Below are 11,584 nucleotides of genomic sequence, written 5' to 3'. Positions count from 1 at the left end.
TAAAATAGCCGATGCATGCATAGCAAACAAACAGAGTACATATCTTGATCAGGAACAAAACCACTGATTGATAATCTCTAATCTAAAGTCTTACCTGTGAGGTTTGACCGGATCGATGCAGCTATGGTAGTGTCATTAGATTAGATCTCATTAACTAGTGAGCTTATCCATGATTGAAACATGTCTTTGAATGGATACTATGCTTGATTGGAATAGAGATAAAATAGCCGATCTAGCAGAATTAAGCCATCAATTATGAGATTCATAGTGTGAACAGACTAGAAGACGACCAATTATGATGATACGATATCGATCTATATATATTTCAATCGGATGATTTGTTATGATTAATAGAACATTAATTATAACAAGATCGATAATTGGTGAATCAACTAAAAACAGCAAGGAAAATCTTACTAATCTTAGCCGACTCAGTAACTGGTGATATTGTATTAAACAACAAGTTATTTAACACAAGATCGATAACTTTGATCTATATTATGATTCATAAGAGATCAATCAGCGGATGCAGCCTTACAAATAATGATACAGATCGATAACTATCTTATACTAAAGCTCATAAGAGGTCGACCGGACTAATGCAGCCTTACAAATAAAAGTATAAGCCATGATGGTACTCATAGACAAGCCAGAGGTCGATCGGATCGATGCAGCATGCTTGTTGAAGAACTCATCGAGATCTACAGTACTCCTACTCCTAAGGGTTGGCGTGAAACCAAAAAAGTAATTGGTATTGATTGATTTGTTGTTCTATTTACAATAGCCGAGGTCTAATATTTATACCTAGAACCTAAATATGAATCCTACCCAAATACGACTTATTACAATTCTTGGAATAAAAGAAAACATTCCTAACTTAAGATAATTTGAACCCTACTCTTTTCCTTTTTGTAGAGTCCGACATATTTTTCTCGATGCCATCTATACGTAGTCCATTGACGTTGTTCGCTGACGTCATCTATAAAATAGGTGATTCCGACACTGCATCACAACTAGCCGATCTTGATTTACATCTGATCGATTCCTTGATGATACAACCTTTCGAGTTCCCACGTTCTTCTTTCCAAATTTTGGTATAAACACATGCCTCCCAATTTTGGGATAAAAATGATTTTATTCTAAAATTTCTATTTACCAGCTCACCGTGTCGCAACCGTTTATTCCAAAATATACGTGCGACTCCTGATTTCTCGGTTCAAATTTTATATAATAGCCCAACAGTATCATTTCCAACTCACTCGGCCCATTCGCTTTCCCCTTCTTTCTCGAGCAAGCCTCAACAACCAAAGCAGCCATCGCCAAGGCCTTAAGCCTAGCAAATGTTGTGCTCTATCAAGCTGTTATTCAAGTAACCTTCCTCAGATTTAGATCAATTTTGGCTGCAATGGCGACCGTGACCACATCCCTGAGGTATGCTTTCAAGTTCCCGTCTTCCAAGTATCAGCCGTTATCCTGCATTTTCTTTCTTCTCAAATTTATTTTATCTGGTTCCTAGGAAATAAGGAACAAAATTTTGATTCCCCCGGTGTTGCTCCCAATGTCTATTATCTTGGGCCTATGGGTGATCCTGATCCATCTATTTTTATCAGTCAAGAAACCAACCGAATCCCCTTCAAACAATCTATAGTAGATTAGTCCTCTTAGAATACCAAGACTCCCTTTAGAAACTGGCCCAAAATGCATAAGGGATGGAGAGATTGGTTTCATAGGGTATCAGGGGAAAAGGCAGGAGATTGAGAGATTTATGACTTGAATCAATGCTTGACACTCTCATTGTCTGGAATGAAGAGGAATGATTCACTCTTAATTTCTGCATCTTATTTCTGGTCCAACACCCTAAATGCTTTTGTTTTTTGTCACGACCCAATGACCATCACTTTGGCCGATGTTTATATGTTGACCGGCCTTAAAATAACAAGATTAATGCAACCTTATGACTTCTTAAGTGCTGGATCCAAGAAATTAGCCAAAATATCAGACTACACAGGATGGGCAAGCTACATTCTGAACCACATTGGAGACGGATCAACTGTTGCCGAAAGGGAACATGTAGCTTTCTTGAACATATGGCTGAAAAGATTCATCTTTTGTGGATCTTTTTGTGGTCCAACTTTCAATCATAAATACTTGGCAGAGCGTCTAGCAGCTGGCAATGAAATCCCCCTTGGAAAATACCTGCTAGGATCTGCTTATCATCTGAGGCACCAGGTAGCTGTCCAGTTGCTGAAGAATAAACTAGTGCATATTATTAGTGGCCCTTGGTGGTTGATACAATTATGGCTAAACCTGTATATGCACAAGATTGTAAGACCTGATCTTAGAAATCTAAGCTTTCCTTCTTCCAACTTTGCTAAAGATTACAAAGGGAAAGAAGGAAGAGTTTGACAGTGCATAAACTATGGTGAAGCTGCATGAGCCATAACAATCGTTGTTGATGTAGGCCATCTCTTCAAGAAATTCTGCAGAGGATTTGATGCAAATATCTTGACTTGGTTGCCTTATGATGAAGATGAAGACAATGAATTGGTTCTGCCAGCCAAATTTTAGTTTGAATCAAGCTGCTCAGATGAAATAGCTGCAGCAATCTTTAGTTGCATCATCAAACCCTGTGTACTGCCAGCTGAATTTCGCCATGGCCATGGAAAAATGGCTACTGGTTCTTTTCTCCTAGAAAATCTTCCAACTTACGAATTCTATAATCCTTGTTTCATGGCCCATCAATTTGGCCTTGGTCAGCTGCCTCCTCAACTGTTCTTCAAGAATACACTAAAGCCAAGAGAAGGTATCAGTAAAGTAATGGAAGCCTCCAGAGTCTTTCAACTAGGATCAGATCTTCTTTCCTTTTGCTTGCATGACTAGACAAGAGTCACATTCTCTTCAAATCTGTTTGACTCCGAGTGGCAAGAATGGCACTACCATCTCTTCTGTGGGTCGATCCATCCTAGATGCATAGCTCTAGATGAAGATTTCACTTCTGACATTGAGGTAACTTACCATCCCTTTTTTAGAAATTATTTAATAAATTCCCCTGCCAACTATTCTAACAAACTTTTTTTAGGACGTCAAATTTGTTCCCCCAACCACGGATAGGGGCATCCCTTAGACTACTATCCACCATGTCCAGCCTCAAGAATGGGATCAACCGCACCCACACTGAAGAAATTGATGAAAACCCAAGCTGCCTCTACAACTGTAATATATCAATCTTCAAAACGTAAAGTAGCCCAAGGGACAACCCAGAAAACAATTACTGGGAAAAGCTTTGCAGAACGAGACCATCAACTGTTCAGGTAAAATAATTCACCCTCTTCCCAAAATGGCATTCAATTTCTAATTCTGATTCTTTCCTCACAGTTATCAACCATTGCATCCCAATCTGCTCTAGGTGCTGAACTGTTGTCCCAGGTGTTTAAATCAGCACCAACCAAACCTTCATCGGCCGATCCTCAAAAGGATCCGATTTCGGTTGAAACAACCAATGCTTCTAGGACAGCAAAAGATGAGAATCCTCCCACTTCACTTCCTGATGTTGCCAAGGTATCTCCTCAAAACTCTTTTTTTCAATTTTCACCCTTCTCTGACCATTTATCATGCCAGATACTCCCTGAGGAAACATTCACACAAGAGCAGGAGTATGATAGTCTACCCATTGAAAATGATCCTATGTTGTCACCCAGACTGTCGAATCTCCAGTCCAGCAAACAATTGATGGTAAGAAAGTTATATGCCTAGTTTATCTTCCTGCAACCAACATAATCTTTTGAGAAGTTTCCTTGATGTCTGCAGATGTCATCACTAAAAGTTCACAGCCGATCCAAACAATTGTTGAAAAAGATGCTGGCACATCATCGGTTGTTCCTTCTCTTCAACTAGAGCCTCTTCTAGAAAAGGTACTGTGTTTACTTCACCATTTATCTTATTATCAATTAATTCTATCCTCCTAACAAGATTTCCTTTGCTCTTATGTAGACACTTAATTCTCCAGCTCTGAGCTACTCCTTCAACTTTGAAGAATACATAGATGAAGGTGAGATCAGCTCTCCAGCCACCTCTCTCCAAGAGACTTTATCAGAAGAGATCAGAAATTGGCTAAGGGAGATATTACCAATGCTTAAGAAGGATATAGCCGATTCGGTCCAAGATGTAGATCCAATGTGAAGAATCTTCTTTGCTATGAAGGATAATTTGTCCCTAGATCTCATCGAAGCTTTGACTCCTTTGTCAATCATTGAAGATCAAGCCCCAAAGGTGAGAAAAGCTCAAAGGAATCTATCTGACCATGAAGCTTTGATGGCCAAGAAGAATTCTAATAAACAAGAAGCCAAAGAATTAGCACAACTGATTGACAATCTAAAGAATTCCTCTTCCAAAATTGAACCAGAGTTGAATTAGCTGAGAGCTAGGTGTGTTGAACTTGAGAAAGAACTAGAAAGTGTGAAGGCCGCCATCAATTGCTAAGAGTCCAACTTGGTTCAGATCCCCAATGCCATCAAACAGAAGAAACAAGAGATGCTGACCATGGTCAAAGAAGGCAAGGCCATTCGCAGCAGTCTTGAGAACATTCCTAGATCAGCCAAAGAAGACAAGCAACAAATCGCAGAAGTTGATGCTACCCGGCTAAAAGCATTGAAAGCAATCCAGGATGTTCTAAACTTGTAATCTACATACCAACATTTGTAACCAATGATAACCATATTTTTTGTTGATCTATTGTATCTTTTATCTTGGCTAAAGAGCCGATTTCAGACGTTTGACTTTAATCCAATTAAGTCTGAAAGCACGACTTCCACTAAGAAAACTCCTCAATCTTCTATCCTTAGTTATCAATGCCGCATTCTCTTCGGCATTAGTGGGGCGGCGCTTCGCCTTCTATTAATTGCGGTTGCCTTTTGCATGTCCAGAGATATCTACTACCTCGCTTTGTGGCTATAAATACAAGCCAAGGACTCTGGCCTCAAACACATCCACACTTGCAACTACTTTTGTTCTCTGCGCTTCTCCGCCTTCACAAACCCTATAGCGGTTTTCTTCCTCCTCTCCGTAGATCCGACCAAACCCTATGGTTGGCGAGGACAACCGGGGCAAGCATGCGGCGGAGTCCTAGAGGAGAACCTACCAATCAACCAGCGCCTCCGCAGTATTAGGTGAGATCAAAATCTTCTGCTCATGGCAATGAACTTTTCTAACTTGTTTATAGGTTTGTTTTGAATGACAGCCTTCGTCCACTTCCTCCAAGGGATGGCGAGCCCTTCAATGCTGCATCTGATGCCACCTCCACGACGGATTTGTCATTGGACTCCTCCGACTGCTACAACGGAGACGACGCCTGATATTTCCTCTAGGAGTGGAGGGCATCCAAGGATAGTTATTCTGAAGTAACTTGGGAGAACGGTCAGCTTGAGATCCGCCTCAAGGCCTCTCAAGCTTCCCTCCTCGCCGCCGAGGAAGAGGCCAGCACTGCTTGGGCACGGCTGGCTAAGTTCGACGCCATGGTGGCGGGTATGATGAACTCCAAGAAAACCCTTATTTCAATTTCCACTGTCTTTGTTTTGATAGCTCCTTTGTTTCTGTGATTGCCATCCCTAACGATGCAGCTGGAGACCCTCCAACTGGCGGTGAACGCGGCTAAGGTGGCCGTCTGTGCCTGAGTCCCCTTCATCAACGCCCGCCTCCATGATGTCCCGGCCTGTGTCCAGGAGATCGCCCTCCATGGCATCTGTCGTGGCGCATCGGTGGCGCTAGCCATGGTGCAGGTCCAGACCGGGTACGAGCTCCGTACCATGGAGACCGGTTCATCGATGGGCGATGGCCCCGAGGAATACGAGGAGTTAATCGAGCACTTCGTTGATGCAGCGGAGGCCATCATGGATATTACATCCGCTCAAGATGTGATAAACAATGTCTTTAACTAGTCTGTACTTAGGGCAAACTAATCAATGAATAAAATCTCTGTTTTTACTATGATCGTGTCTCACTGTATTTTCTGCAGTGTCTTTGTATACCATAGGCGATACATGTCGTATCGGCTTTTCCCCCTCTTTGGGTTAATTTTTTGAACTAAAGGCGATACCTTTCTAGTACTGGCTAGTCGAGCCGATGACTGAGCAAATTGTCTGTCAAGTATTAATCCAAACACTAGGATAATATTTCTTTAGATACTTTTCATTGATCGCTTTTTGATAACTTGCATCAGTATTCTTCAAACCAAAGGTCATTACAACCATTCAAATAAGCCGATCGTGCCAGGGCACCTAAAAGCTGGTTTTGTTATGTCTTCCTCAGCCATAAAAATCTGATTATAACCTGCATTGCCATCCATAAAACTAATAACCTTGTGCCCGACTGCTGCATCTACCAACATATCGGCTATTGGCATCGGATAACCATCCATCGCTGTAGCCCTGTTCAGATCTCTGAAATCAATGCAAACTCTTAACTTCCCATTTTTCTTATACACAGGGACAATACTTGATATCCATTCTGCATAATGGCACGGTCAGATAAATTTTGCTTCTAGTAATCTTTCAGTCTCCTTTTTTATATCATCAAGCACATTTGAGTTAAATCTCCTCGGAGCTTGTTTAAACGACCGATATCCAGGTTTGATTGGCAACCAATGTTCAATAATTTATCGATCTAGACCAGGCATCTCATAATATTCCCAAGCAAAACAATCTTTAAATTCCATTAATAAATCTACCAACTCTCGCTTATACTCAGGATCCAACTTAGCACTTACATACGTCGGCCTAGGCCCATCCCTAGGACCAATATCTATCTCCTCTAATTCATCGGCCGACATAAAGCCATGTTCTAGTTTACCATCTATACCATCTATTGGATTATCTATCAAAACAAACTCTCAAAGCCGACTGCTTGGATCAGCTATTGGCTTTCATCATTGATCTCAATGAGGCCTCCTTCCCATAGCTTGCCAAAAAAACACTCGAAATCTTCTAGTTCCCAATACATTGGATCGGCTATTGCTATACTCACAGAATCATCAACATGAAACAGCTCAACATCATCTCCATGCCACTGAATCAAGCATTGATGCATAGTTGATGGTACACAATAATTTGCATGAATCCAATCACGACCAAGGAGTAAACTGTATGAACCCTTTCCATGAATGACAAAAAATGTAGTGAGTAAAGTCTTACTCCCAATTGTCAATTCAACGTTTATTGCCCCCCTGGTCTTGGATGCATTACCCCCAAAATCCTTAAGCATCATGTCAGTCTCAATTAAATCTCCTGGTTCCTTGCCAAGCTTGCGAAAAGTAGTATAAGGCATAAGATTAATAGAAGCACCTCCATCCACCAACATTTTGCTCGTTGGCTTCCCATCAACAAAACCTTTTACATATAAAGCCTTTAAGTGCCAATGCTTGACTAGCTTATCAAATATAGCTTGTTGTATCACTGTCAACTTGGCAACTATCTCCTCATATTCTGATTCATTAAAATCTGAATAGACTATTTGATCTGCTGGAGCACTAAATTCTAACGGCAAAAGAAAAGCCATTTGAATATTAGCTGATCATTGACCCCTATCGGCTGTTTATTTAGCATGCCACACTTGAGGTTTACCAGATTTCTAAGCCTGTTCTAGCTCTCTATTCCTTAGGCGTTGTACCCTTTCGTGCCAAACATACTCTTCCTCATCACCCTCTTCTTCATAATCAGCCCAGTTTTGATCAACAACTCACTTCTCAAGCTGATCATGAATACTTCTATTTTTTAAGCGCCGATCCATATTATTATGATGATACTCATTTTGAGCATGGATAGACCGGCGGTTAGCTTGAGATTGCCTAAACTCCCAATATTGTTCACTACACTCTAGGCAATTATTTCTAGTAGGCAATTTCAAACCTTCATTCCAACAATGTCTGAAAAAAGGACAATTCCAATGTAATTCAGCTTGTTTTCTTTCATATCTCTGCTCTTCTTGTTGACGCTGGTATTCCTTTTCTTCCAACAACGCTGATAATCCTTTTCCTTCTGCCATTGACATTTATTCAATAAAATTTGAGATGTAACACGCGGCCTTGTTGCCCCGTTTCTTGATGTCTCTCTCTACTCATATCGGCTCTTCTGTTGGTCACGATGCCTCTTAATTTCTCTATATTCATCAGCCGATATTTACATCTCTGGATCAACTGTTCTAGTTTCTTTTGCCCTAGTTGATGTTAGGACTTTAGTCCTCCCTTTGAGCAACTTAGCATCAACCATATTCTGATTTCTTGGGAAAGGATTATCATCAACTTTTATCTTCTGAGGTGCATCAAATTTAAGCTTCCTTTGCTGAATAGCCCTCTGTATATGTTGCCAAAAAATTCTGCACTCATTAGTAGAATGAGAAGTAGCATTATGAAATTTGCAGAACTTCTTATTCTTCAATTGATCAGGAGGTAACATAACATAATTGGTGGGCAATTTGATCTGTCCTCTCTCAAGCAAGAAATCAAAGAGCTTGTCTGATTTTGTGACGTAGAAATCATAGCTCTCTTTAAGTCCTTTTCCCCAAGGATTTGGCACCATGTCTGTCTTCTTACCCCAACTCCATTCAGCCACAGCAATCTCCTCTTCTTCATCATCCTCACCATCATTAACTGAATATGGATCATAAGCTTCAGCAATTATGACATTTTTCTGGAATCGGGTATCCCTACACATATTCTGGAATTGGCTATTAAGTGCTGCCACTCGTTGAGCCAACTGACCTAAATTGTCAAACTCTTGCCCAAGCAGTTTCTCTCTCCATGTTAGTAGCATTCCTTAAACAGCCAAAGCAGCTAGCAGATTATCAGTCAGATTCAATGAAAAGCACAAATTTCTGGTTTCTCGGAACCTCTGAAGAAACTCAGCACCCGATTCATTAGTTCTTTGCCTTATTATCGTCAAATATGTGATTTTCTTTTCTCCTATCCTAGTATAGAAATATGTATGAAATTTCTTCTCTAGGTCGGTCCAATTGGCAATAGAATTAACTGGTAATGATGAAAACTAGGTGAAAGCTGGTCCTAACAGGGACAAGGAGAAGAAACAAACTTGATAAGCTTCTTCAATGGATGCTTCGCCCAACTATGTAAGATACCAACTTACATGTTCTATTATACTTGTGCTATCTTGACCAGTGAACTTAGCAAATTCCAGGAGCCTATAATTTGTAGGAAGAGCAACCAAATCATACCACTCTGGATATTGACATTTGTACGAAAAGGTCTGCCCTTTTAGTTTTAAACCGAATTGATTCTTCATCATTTCGGTTACTCTGAGCAACAACTCATCAGCATTTGAATCTAGATTTTTTGTAATTAAAGACCCATCTGCGGATTAGCATTTCGGGTACCTTGATACCCTGGATTTGGAATCATATGAAGGGTATTATAATCTATGCTATAATGATATCCTTGTGGAATCTCTATCTATTGGGTCCTTTGCTGATTTGCTGCTTGAAGTCTCTGATTGTAAACGTTGGGATCAGTATCTCTATAAATCCTTTGAACTGATGGCGCTATTTTTTGAGCCGACAATGGTATTTGGCCTGATGTGCCAAAATTAACCATTTGATTCTGAACTTGCCCCGTCGGCTATGGCACATGCTACACTAACGATCCAGGATTATATAGTATTTGATTAGTAGTAGTACCCTGAACTTGCTCAGATGAGCTCTGAACTGCCTGGGCATCATCATTACCAGCTAGTGCTACTTCTTGATGGCTAGTACCAGCTTGATTAGTTCTCTGAGTCGATATATGTGGAATATTGTAATAAGCCGGTCCAATCTGATCAATTGGATATCCATGAAACACCTCTTTCATGGTATTGTGGAATATGTTCAAGAAAGCAGTATTATGGTTCAACATGGCATCATGAACAAATTTGTTTACAACATCTACGAAGAAATACCTATCATCAGCTTCGTCTGTATCTGACTGCCCATGCATCAAAACTCTTGGTTGTGGATATTTCTGAACAACTTTATTGTCACGTGTCTTGGTGTAGGACAACAAACACTTGTTCTTAAATTCTTCTATAGCTTTACTAATGATGTCCTTATCCTCATTAGGTAAGTCTTCATAAGGCACCAAAAGAATGTCCCTGTTGTTGTGAGCTACCATGACGACTGTGGTGTCCCACTAGGCATGCCAGAACATGTGTCGGCGCGAAAACGTGGGAGACGCGCCGAGGACACGCAGCAAGCCGGAACGATCAAGACATATGCTTAGCTTCAACATAGGACCAGTCGATCCTGTGAATCCTGAAGGCGTGCCAGTCAATTTGACCTGTAATTAACAAGGAGAGAAAGTTTATCAGTAATTTAGGGTGGAACATGCCGATTTTGCCCAGACAGTTCTAAGTGTGCTGCTTCTGGAGCAGCCAAACGAAAAAAAATCGACTAAATAGCCGATACAAGAAGAAATCGACTGTTAAGGACTGTGATACTCATGGGTCATGATTGATTTATAATAACGAGTACAATGCAACCAATTTTAATGATCCTTTCTCTTGAGCTATTAATACGTATGCGTCAAAGATACATCATTGGCTAAATTAGATTTAATCAATACGTGGTGCAAAACAAAAGAATTAGGTAAAAAGGGATATACCACGCAAATAATCGACTGTTTAATATAAACAGATCTACGAACTGTCGAGATCTAATTTATTACCGTCAACAATGAGGTTCGACCGGATCGATGCAGCTATGATGATGACAATAATCTAAAACCAGAAAATCCATAAAACTGACTGTATGTCAATAGGTTCATGAAAGCGTGTCATATCTGTGAAAGCATAGGCGAATCAGCTAAAATAGCCGATGCATGCATAGAAAACAAATAGAGTATATATCTCGATCACGAACAAAACCACTGATCGATAATCTATAATCTAAAGTCTTACTAGGGAGGTTCGACCGGATCGATGCAGCTATGGTAGTGTCATTAGATTAGATCTCATTAACTAGTGAGCTTATCAAGATCGAAACATGTCTTTGAATGCATACTATGCTTGATTGGAATAGAGATAAAACAACCGATCTAGCAGAATTAAGCCATCAATTATGAGATTCGTAGTGTGACTAGACTAGAAGACCAATTATGATGATATTATACCGATCTATCTCTATTTCAATCAGAAGATTTGTTATGATTAATAGAACATTAATTATAACAAGATCGATAACCGGTGAATCAACTAAAAACAACAAGGAAAATCATACTAATCTTAGCCGACTCGGTAACTCATGATATTGTATTAAACAACAAGTTATTTAACACAAGATCGATAACTTTGATCTATATTATGATTCGTAAGAGATCAATCAGCTGATGCAGCCTTACAAATAATGATACAGATCGATAACTAACTTATACTAAAGCTCATAAGAGGTTGGCCGGACTGCTGCTGCCTTACAAACAAAAGTATAAGCCATGACGGTACTCACAGACAAGCCAGAGGTTGACCGGATTGATGTAGCCCTGCTTGTTGAAGAACTCATCGAGATCTACAGTACTCCTACTCCTAAGGGTTGGCGTGAACCTAAAAAAGTA

The sequence above is a fragment of the Miscanthus floridulus genome, chromosome 9, assembly GCF_019320115.1.
Source record: "Miscanthus floridulus cultivar M001 chromosome 9, ASM1932011v1, whole genome shotgun sequence".
Classification (NCBI taxonomy): domain Eukaryota; kingdom Viridiplantae; phylum Streptophyta; class Magnoliopsida; order Poales; family Poaceae; genus Miscanthus; species Miscanthus floridulus.
This window is presented reverse-complemented; position numbering follows the sequence as displayed.